Source organism: Macrobrachium nipponense, chromosome 32, assembly GCF_015104395.2.
Source record: "Macrobrachium nipponense isolate FS-2020 chromosome 32, ASM1510439v2, whole genome shotgun sequence".
Classification (NCBI taxonomy): Eukaryota; Metazoa; Arthropoda; class Malacostraca; order Decapoda; family Palaemonidae; genus Macrobrachium; species Macrobrachium nipponense.
The window spans coordinates 21,247,814-21,259,061 of NC_061094.1; the positions used below are offsets into that span (position 1 = coordinate 21,247,814).

Here is an 11,248-nt window from a genome sequence, read left to right on the forward strand (position 1 = left end):
AATCTGGCCTGTAACTAAACAAGGGGCCTTGTTCATTCTTACTCAGTATCCCTATAGAGATGACGTAATATGTTTTCGTCTCGGACGTGTACGCTCAACTACACCCATTCACCGTGATATGCATATTTACGCATATAAAAGATTCATTCGCTTTTGAGACGTAGCGGCGTGCGTTAGAGAGTGTAGCATTGCTCTCAAATCTCTCTCTCTCTCTCTCAAAGCTTTCTCTCTCGCGCTCGCCCGTTTGCGAGGCTGTTTCATTAACGTGAATGTAACTCACATTAATTTTGTATTTGAACTGGTCACTCAGTAACTGTTTTAATGTATGTATTATTTGTGGAATCTGAACATAGTATTATTTCTATTAGTTTTGTGAAGGCACCCACGAAAGTGTAAAAGTGTGTAACAGGCCTTTCTCTTGAGTGAGAAGCTGTAGCTGCGTATAGAGGTATTTTACAAATGTTTTGAGGTGCACTTCGAGGTTTTTTATTTTACCATTGGAGAAAATTATCATTTTCAATACATTTTTCTTTTGCTTTGTTCTTCTGACATATCCATTTTTATATGCTTAATGTTTGTACTGTCAATGCTTTAATTGTTTTCATATTATGCATTATGTTTTTTTTTTTTTTGCATTGTCTTTATTTTGTTTAATTAGTTTGAGTAATATTCTATAATGTAATTGTTTGAATCTAACACTTGCAAATTAATTTGTATTTAATTAAATTTCATTTCAAATTTAATTATTGCTTTATGATTTAATTTAATTAATTTTCTTGATAAACTTTGATTTAATTTTGCTTAATAATTAATTCAAGAATTAATTAAACTTTTGTTTTCAAGTAATAACAATTTCCCTGAGATTGTGAATTTCACTTATAAATTTTGAATTTAGAAATAAATTTTTGTATTTAAAATTTTTGGAAGAGTTTAATTTACTTCCACCAGTATATAACAATATAGTATTATATTTTATTTGTTTAGGTTATAGAGTGGTAATTGTGCCGTTTCCCACAAATAAATCAGAATCAGGGAAATACTTAGATTCGAAATTATAGAAGGACTGATGCCCTTTAATTAAGATTACCTCACATCCATTTTAATGAACTTAGACTGATTGTTTTCTTGACTGTTCAGTTCTATAAGGGATCACTATTACCTTTAGAGTATTCAGTCGTTTAGTATTTGTGATGAAGGGTCAGGTGTCTGGCTGTAGTGAGGTAAGTAATAACCAGGTACTTGAACAAATTGTGCCCTAAGTATAAGGGTGTCCCAGACCCAGGAATAAAAGGGTCTCTTGTGCTAACAAGTGCAAATGGTAAGTGAAATAACCAGATACTTGGCAATTTGGGTTAACAAATATTAATGGTGTCCAGATACAGATCTTTGGCTACTTCGTGCACCAAGTATTAATGGTGTCCAGACCCAGATACTCTAGGCCACTTCGTCGATATATATATATATATATATATATATATCATATATATATATATATAATGTGTGTGTGTTGGTGACTTACCTCATAATTATTATTAAACTATATGCTTTAATTTTGTCAACATCCATTAAATATATAATGGATTACTGTACGATATGATAGGTAATTTTTTTCTTTAAGATTTTCCAGTTATGAGTTGAAACCTCTTGTATTGTTTAACTTAGCTCGGCTTTTGGTAGAAACCTAAACAGTTTATGTTCACTTTCTCACGTACTTTTTTTGTTAAGCTTTCTTTCTATCCCTCCCTACCTTCTTAAAACTAAATCACATCCTGCTGACTCTATGACTCCACCCTGAAATATTGCACACTCTCCACATACTCCTTCAACTTCCGTATTCTTAATACTAACCCACTTCTTTTTCATTTCCTTCCTGAGTCGTTTCCTTTCCTACCCCCCTTATCAAACTCGCTTCTAAATACCCTTGCAGTCTATTTCCAGCCTCTCCTCTCCGCCCTGCCCTAACGTTTATTCACTTTCACTTCAACCAAATAATGGCTTGATATACTTCCAGCTACTCTTATCCTCACGATGACATCCATCGACTAGATATTCCGTCGACTCTGAACTTATTTAATGAGACCCTCCCTCGCTGCTTTCTCTTTCCTAAGTATACTTGTACCACTCTCTCTCTCTCTCTCTCTCTCTCTTTCTCTCTTTCTCTCTCAAACGCACACACATTGTATATATATATATATATATATATATATATATATATATAATATATATATATATATATATACATACATACATACGTACATACATACATACATACATATATATATATATATATATATATATATATATATATATATATATATAATGAGTTTGTCTGTCTGTACATGTATGTATGCGTATGGTAATGGGATACGGTATATTTCTTTATTAAGACGGAGTATTGTCCAGTGCTATAGAGCACCGATTCATATTGATCTTTATGGCTCAGAGGCATGAATAGTCTTCGGGCAAAAGTGGAACACCGATCTGACATTAACCCCACACTTATTTTCTCACACACACACACACACACACAAACCCAGTGAAGCAGACAAGGCTTCTTTTATAGCGATGGAAAGAGGAACTCAATTCTTCAGTGTCGCTTTACTGCTCTTAAAGGGCTTAAGCATAATTTCGAACTCATGCCAAGAAAATCAATTTATCTCGTAGCGTGATAAACAGGTATTTGAGGTATCGCTAGAATGAAGGCTCTCCGCAGGCAAATGTACAATGTTTTCATCAATTCTTGTATATGATGATACTGGGACATTGTTAAAAAAAATTGGTGATCATATTTTCTCAAATTTAGAGTGCAAATGTCGGTCATTTTTGTACGCAACACCTCAGTCATTCTATGATAGCCGCGTTCCGTATCATGTTCGCCTTCGACGCGCATCGCTTTAAGACCTCTGTGAAATTCCGCGTCCATATCCAGCCTTCCTTCTCATAGTTCTCACCCAAGAAGGTCTAGGACTAGGTCTTCCCATTCTTTCGATATCGAAGTGCAGATTGTTAAAAGATGAAATGCCAGAAAGAGAAGAGAATTTGAAAATTGTTACTGGTGGTATGGATGCGAAAGTTGGAAGGAACAATCAAGGTATGGAGGATCTACTGGACAAGGAAAACCTGGACGAGACGCAAGAGAAAACGGGGCACAATTCATTAGCGTTTGTGCTGCAAATATGGCGGCCGGTGTTTAACTTCTCTAACAAAAAGACTTCTATAGATACTCTTGGACTTCTGCAGATGGTAGCCATAAAAGCCAAGCAGATAGCCCAGATTAGAAAGTCATTTTTGTTTTGGTGGTGACAGTTTCGGAGATGAAATCAGTCGTTTAAGGAAAGGTCCGTCAATAAAGATAATCATCAAAATGCTGGCCACAGAGAGAGAGAGAGAGAGAGAGAGAGAGAGAGAGAGAGAGAGAGAGAGAGAGAGAGAGAGGAAATGACATCCAAAGATGCCACGTATGATCCCTGTCAGTAAAGAGTATCCACTGGAGTGACGCATAACAGCGGTTAACCAGCCATTGCCACGTATGAAATGGCCCGTGGAGGGGTGGTATCATAAGTATCTGATTTTAAATTTTGTCATGACGATCTCAGTAATATTCGGGAACCTGAAAGATTCGTTCATTTTGTTAGCGATTACAAAATGGGAAATACTTGTCCATGAAATAACGCAAAATAATTGTTTATAACATATTCATTATGATGTATGGCTTCTGTTGGTTGGAGCGACCCTATACGCCCGTTCAGGCATGCACTTATTGCAGCGCTCCCCTGACTACTTAACATCAACGAATCTTTTCCTGGGTCAATAATAAAGAGGCCACTCACAGGTGCTCTCAGCCATCCGGATGGCAATGTTTGATCGGTGGTACTACTGCGGGCCGAGTCGCTGGCCGCTGCTCAGTTAGGCTTATTCTCGACATTACTCTCTCTCTCTTTCTTGTGGCAGACAGTTCTTCTGTCATACATATTACTAGTTTTACAACCAACCCTCTTTGGGTTCTCCGCCTCTTAGAGTTTCTGGTCACGATCCGGTTAAGATTAATCATGTAGATAATCCTCGTCTCTTCAGAGTTCATGATTTCCGGCTGAACAGGTGTCTAAAAATACCTAGTGTTCCTTAATTTTGTGGTAGCACATGGTAGTTCTAATGCACTGAATTGGTCGTCAACAAGCACTTAGAATGCTATTGTTTCTGCCTTCACTCAATATTTCGGGACAACATTCTCCTGCTTTCACCAATTTCCAAAACTGTATATTGAAAAACAATGTTAAAAAGAGACAACCCCAACCACCATATTTTATTGAAAGAAAATCAAGATGGCATTACAGAGATTTAGTTAAAAATAAACAAGAGAATAATCTCAACCGTAAGAGCTCTTCCTTCATCGAGGTATGAATGGACGATAACTGAACTAATTTAGAAGTCTGACTCACCGCGAAAATGCTCTTAAGGTATTCATTCACCCTTGTTCGTATGCTGATGTAAGACGTTTGGCAACAGAGATCGGAAGACTAAGGCAACGTATGACGAGTGTTGAGGTTTAAGGATATTTTAGCGCAATAGGTAACAGGTGGTCCCATATATTGTACAGGAGAGAATAAACCGAATGTCTGTGTGCATGGTTTTCTTTAGCATGCAGCCCTTTTTGATATTCTATATTCTACTCGCGAATGCTAAGCTCAAATACTTTGGCATAAATGAGATATGTACTAAAAATAATGTTGGTCTGAAATTCAGCTTTTCTGCTGAACTTTATTAAGAATATGAAATTTAGGCTTTCTATGGAATGTACATATTTCCAGGGAAGTTGCTAATATGGGATTAACGCTGGTCAGAGGACAGTCAGTTGCAAGTACAAATTCTAGACACAAAAATTGATCAGTTTCAGGTGAGTCAATGAAGTCGGCACGTTGGCGCCTACTCAGTAGGTGGCGACAGTTAATACGCCTCTCTTCTCTATGAGCAAGAAGATTAAACGGTTTTTGACCAGCTTATGATCAACTTGGAAGCCTGCCGTTAGTTTGTTTACATTGAAGACCGAGTGAGACTTGCCATAAGGGTCGTAGCCACTTTTCCAAGGGGAGAAAAGGTGAAAACTGCATAAGTACGTTATTTAATTTACCGTAAATGATGTCGACAATAACAACTGCTTTCCTAGTTAAGACAAGCAAACGGAAAATGGAATTAGATTGTATGGATACACGATTTAAAATAATTCAATTGAAATGTCATGCCTGTTCAGCAAACACGTAAATAAATGCTCTCAGATTCTGCTATTTGTTATCTGTGGATCCGGGCTTCTTTATGCTTTCTAATAATTCTTCTAGTATCGGCGTATTAAAAAGCAAAGAGATTATATATAAAGAAGCCCAGTTTCACAGATTTCAAATAGCAGAAACTGAGTATAAATCAAGAACGTCCTGCCTTAAATATACAGAGGAACACGGGTTTCATCCTCCCTTCTTCAAGGAAACCACAGGACATCAGTGAGAATCCGAAGGAGACACGAGCGATAAATCACCCCTGGACGCAACTACTGTTAACAAAGCAATCAATCAAGACTATCGGCCAAAGAAGGGAATCACGCCCTTGGATGCAAGTCTTTAGCATGGGATACATAGCATCAGACAGCCAGCGAGAGAATGAGTTATGAGACCCGCCAAACAATTGAAATTCATCACCCAGTGACGTCATGTTTGAAATTCAAAAGTCCGCTGGCAATAATAAAAACCGTGTATGTCGATTTACAATCCAGTCCTGATGAAACCGCCCAAAAAGGGTGGGGAAATGGTCCGTCGACTAAAAAATGGAAAAATTATATTGAAAAAATCCTTATTCCTAACAAGCTTGCCAGAAGAGAAAAAGAAGAAGAAGCATAGACGGATTCAGTCTTGATAAGAAGATAATACCTGCGAAATTACTAACTCTTCAAGGCATAACATTTGGATCAGTAACTAGTTATTTCTTTCATGTTGTTAAGATGAAAGCACACTCAGTTTTGTATCATTAATTACGTTGTAGCTTAAACCCTCATTGTCTAAACATTTAAGTCATTTTTAAAGTGTGAATAAAGATTATGATTAGTATCAAACAGAAAAAAATAATGAATAGGAGCGCTCAGTTAAGAGCATACTTCCAGCCATTGCCTCCACGTATATACACAAATTAAACAAAGTTGACTGAATGAATGTTTTGCACTTCTGCTAATTATTATGGAACAAGATTTAGTGTGACCATGAGGTCAAAACTGACGGTACGTTACGTACCATTAAAAAGGCTTGGACTAAGATACTTCACTTTGCAAATATTGAGGCCAGTGATGAGAGAGGTTGACACTGGGCAGAACGACTGCAAATGCTGTTAACGGATAACATACTAATGCACTTTCGATCACTGATATGAAATAAATCAATACAGTACAACGGTACACATTTGCGTTATATGCTGATTTCACGAAAAAAGGAAAACTTGGACTGCATTCTAATCGTCGGTCCCCCACGTACCACATAAGCACCTTTACCAGCCCACATAGTACCTCCATTGTATCTGTGTTTCAGAAAAATGTTTTAGAAATGGAGGAACTCGTTGGGGAATTTTCTCTCCGGCTTCTTGCACTAAGGATGGACAACTTCATATGATTTATGTAGTATATTCATTGGAGGCTTTCTTATCTTCCACCATTTGTCTGTTTCAAAGGCTAGATGCTATATGCAAGAGACATGAACATATATGCTTAGCATGTAAGAGTAATCAGTGAATTGCTTCATAGATGTTACCTATACTACTGTCAAAAACAAAATCAGTAAGAAACAATATGACAGTCTTTAGATAACATTTTTTTCAGGTCAGCTATTTCAGATCTCGTAAACCGATGTAGTAACATAAGACGGTTATTCATAGTGGCTCTTCCCTACTATAAGAAGGTTATTCATAGTGGCTCTTTCCTACTACAGACGCCTTAATAGCGCATGAATGGATCCGTAACTCCTTGGTTCATGAGTTTCATAGATCGTTTACGATCCAATTTAAATCCGCAGGATGTAGCCAGGCTGACTTCAGAGAGAGAGAGGAAGGTTACCAGTCATATCCTATACACAAATTTTGGGCAGTAAGTTTCGTTAAACTCTTCTAGGCCCTTCTCATCTCAGCTTCAATATATGTCCAAAAACACTATGTGTATGTATGAATATATATATATATATATATATATATATATATATATAATATATATATCCTTTAAGTAACACGCATCAATAATTATATGAGAGGTTAATAGGAACTGGGTAAATGATGATGGTATCAAGCGCTTTCGTGTTTCCAGGTTCATTAGTGGAATTAGTAAATGTAGACTGCAAAGTAAATATAGAGAGGCAAACTGTAACGTGATATGAAAATAAATATATATATATATATATATATATATATATATATATATATATATATGTATATATATAGAAATATTATAACCAAGAATGTAAAAGTCAAAATAACAAATCAAAAAGAATATCAAAGATAATGGATTCTACACAAGTGAACATAAAATCCAGTTTAAATATCTGTCAGCAATGACTTTATGGTGTAATAATATATGTCCCTTGACTTACGTTGTTACGTACTTAAGTCACTATAATATTCTATAAGAGCAGATTCAATAACATTATCTTAGTTATTTTGTTACGACGCATAATAGCATTTACCCGATCCCAGACACTATGAAATTCATGTGACACTTCATTTTGCTGGTACGCAGCCGTTATGTATACTTGTGGATTTTCGTTGTTCTGATTTTAAATAGTCCTAAATATCTAAGTGTCTAGTAAAGTATGATAAAATATATTTCACTGAAGTGAGTAAGTAGTCAAGTAACAATGAACTTGAGTTAGAATCATAGCATTATTCATTACTCCACCGAATGCTGTATGTATCAGTTATCACGTTCGGCAGAATTTTTAAATGATACAGATCTTAAGATTGATATTATATCTCACTGATTTACCGAAGCGTTAAAAAAAAACACCTGATTGACTGAGAAAAGAACAAGAAATAATTTACTTCAGCAACGCCTCCCTTTCACTTAATAGGCCTAACGGTCATGTCCTGAGTAGAATGTTGGGTTGCTAATTATTTTGCTTTTTATCAAAGACTACAAATACTTAAGATATAATATATATAATAATATATATATATATATATATATATATATATTATATATCTATATATATAATATATATATATATATATATATACACGTTCATACTGGAGTTATTTGATATATCGTTATACATTTGACAACCCTTATCTATGAACATGGTACTTACAGAAAAAGTTGCAAGCTTGAAGTGTTAACGTGTAATTGAACATAAAAACCAAAAAATTTAAAAAGATAGCAACTGACTCAATCGGTATTTGGAGCAGAAACGTACCGCAAGGAACAGCACCAGAGCGGCAATCTCTACCACACTCTAGCCCAAACTGGGAGACTCAATTTGGGTCTGGCAGTGGCCACAGAAAGGACGGGTCCCCTCCAACTATCTCCACCACACCCTCCCTGCCAAAGTGTCCGGCTCATTGGCTGAGGCTCCAAATGTAAATTATAGATAACAACACTGGGCTAAGGTATGGTGGTGCTTCTCTTACTAAATCTTGTGATCGCGCCTCTCTAAATAAAGAGCGATAAATTGTCACGATTTGTTTACTTAAGTTTTTCAGAAGTTAACTTTTATCGAGACCATTGGTATTGCTACTCATGCAGTCTCCCTCTTATTGCAAGATTTAGGGAAGTTTCGGATACAGTTTTGCTACTTTCTATTTCTCATCAATCGAGTGTCACAATAGACATTTGTTAATGTATATATTTCCTAAGTATTGTGACAAAGGGTAAAACCTCTTGAAAAAGACTCCTGTCCGTTTAGATCTATAAGTGAGGTTTTCATTTTTGGAAATTATATTCCCATGAGCACCATAGGACACAGTGTGCCTTCAAACACACACACACACACACACACAAGCGCGCTTTCGAGGTGGCGGTCGCCCATCTCATAAATCTAAGGTACTTAGTCTACCCTTTCCATGGAATCAATTTGAATCGATTATGAAATGAGGAGGCAAATGCAAATGGGAGAAGGCTATGGAGAATCATCAATAGGCATGGATCAAGGAAGAGGGAAACCAGAAGAGTGCAAAGACCCAGTGACAGTAAATAACCAAATATTCAATACACGTAAGAAAATGATAGTTGAAGATAAAAAGACCCAACCACACTTCGTTACGTAAAGGGGGCCCCAAAAAGGTGTTTGACTTAATAGGGGTCGAATTAAGTTGTACAGAAGGTAACATTTCGACAGGTAAAATTGTAGGAAAGGAAATGTTACCAAGTAGATGCAGTATGTCTTACAAGCTCCACTGGTACTGGAAATTAAAATGAATGAAGATATAATTTATGTAGAGAAGTTTGATGAAATTTACAAAGGACAGCAGGTGAAATTTGCCAGGAAAAGGCTTAAGTCAAGTTGGGGTACAAGAAATAGAAGCAGTAGAACAATCGTCGATGAACGAGAAAATAAATCGCTATATAGAAAAAGAGGAAAAGTTCGAGCAAAAATTAGAAAGTTATGAGAAGGAGAAGTGAAAATGGGTGCACATTATACGCGATATCTGAAACAGAAGGAATATCGGCTCTTAATCTTCACAGAGGAAAGGACTAAATACGGAGATATACTAGGAGGAGAAGTAATAACAGGAGGAAGGAAGGTAAGGGATGACACGGAAGTATTAAGAGGGAAGAAAGAAGCATTTTCAGATTTATGATATGATGGGAACAGAACTAGATCCAGGCGAGATCACGTAATCAACTGAAAAGGGTCTTAGGTGAGTGGAAATGCACAAAAATAGAATTCAGCAAGTATGAGGAGGGAGGACAGAAAGATGAGAGCGTTGCAATGTCATTGCTAGAAAAAGGACATTAATAGTATGTACTTTTTCTTGAAAACTAAGAGAGCACACTGCCGCAGTATCCCCAACACACCGCCAGAACAAAATAAGACCGGAGGGGAAACCCAAACTAAATGAAGATATGCTTAGAAAATCTGGAGGATAAGCAGATGAACCAACTACCATAACCCAGAGTTATATAAGACCTTAAGGTATGAAAAACCTTACAAGGTAGAGAAAAATAAAATGAAAAAAAAAAAAAAAGGATAGGAAATGGAACCAGTCAAAAACGAAACGTTAAAGAAATTAATAAAGAAAAAAAAGGCCTAAGGGAAAAGAATTGAGATAAGTGTCTTTAATAAATGTTTCTGTCGAAATACTCAAGGAATTAATGAAAGAAGAAATAGACCGTCGTAGAGTACACGACGAGGTTTACAAAGCTAAGCAGAGCTCTCAAAAGGAGGAAGATGGAGAAGAAAATGATTACCCTGCAGCAGTCGGTAGAACATACTGCAGAAGGAAGCAAGACTGTCAATAATATCGATAAATCTCAGAAAAACTTGCGACCTGATTAAAAGAGAGCAGCTACTATGAATAATGAAAGATTAAGAATTCATCCGGATGAGATCGGGGCTATGGCATAGCTGAAATACAAGAACAGACCATGGGAGTGAAGCGCTGGAATAATTCGAAGTGACAGCGGGGCCCCAGCATTACTCGAGAGGGTAACATACAAAATGTTACAAGAAATCAGGAAAAAAGAGATGGGTTTAAGGATGGAAATTTGGAAACAGTGTCATATTCCACTGGTAATATCGAAGGATATTTTAAAAATGAGGATGATAGCGGAGTTGTGCAGGCTACAAAGTTTGAATATAGATTAATATAAAAGCATTATTATAGTAAAAGCAGGGAAATAGAAAATGAGGAGGAAGATTCCATAGAGAAATCAGAAAATATGAAATATCTAGGGATCATTATATACGCGACACAAAAGAGTTATGATAAAAAAGCGGAAATGTCAAAATCAGACTGCTCGATTACAGCAAAAAGTCGCTAGCGCAGAAGTCAAGCGGGATCGGAAATCAGAATTTAGAGAGGATAGAATTTATGATCGCAGGCTATCATCAATTGCCATTCACCAACCAGAGGAAAATGCTTTCCCCTGAACAACAAGGGGAAGCATGACGAAAGAAATACTGCATACAATCGTGTGAGGCAGAGAATGAAAAGCTAAATCACTTCATACTGGAATAACAGGTATTAAATTAAGTTAGGATATAAGCAAGGTAACTGTCATACTAAGTAATTT

General features: G+C 36.4%; 1 protein-coding gene across 2 annotated transcripts in view; it reads right to left on the bottom strand.

Annotated features, from left to right (window-relative positions):
• LOC135207265 (isatin hydrolase-like) overlaps positions 1–8,585 on the bottom strand; it is a 40,609-nt gene extending 32,024 nt beyond the window's left edge. The window contains exon 1 of one of the 2 annotated variants that reach the window (XM_064238918.1): positions 8,430–8,585. The gene's annotated coding sequence lies outside the window, so the exon portion shown is untranslated. Of the gene's footprint in view, positions 1–8,324 lie in introns of both variants that reach the window. The other variant, XM_064238919.1, reaches the window with a different exon arrangement.
• Positions 8,586–11,248: the final 2,663 nt, after the last annotated feature.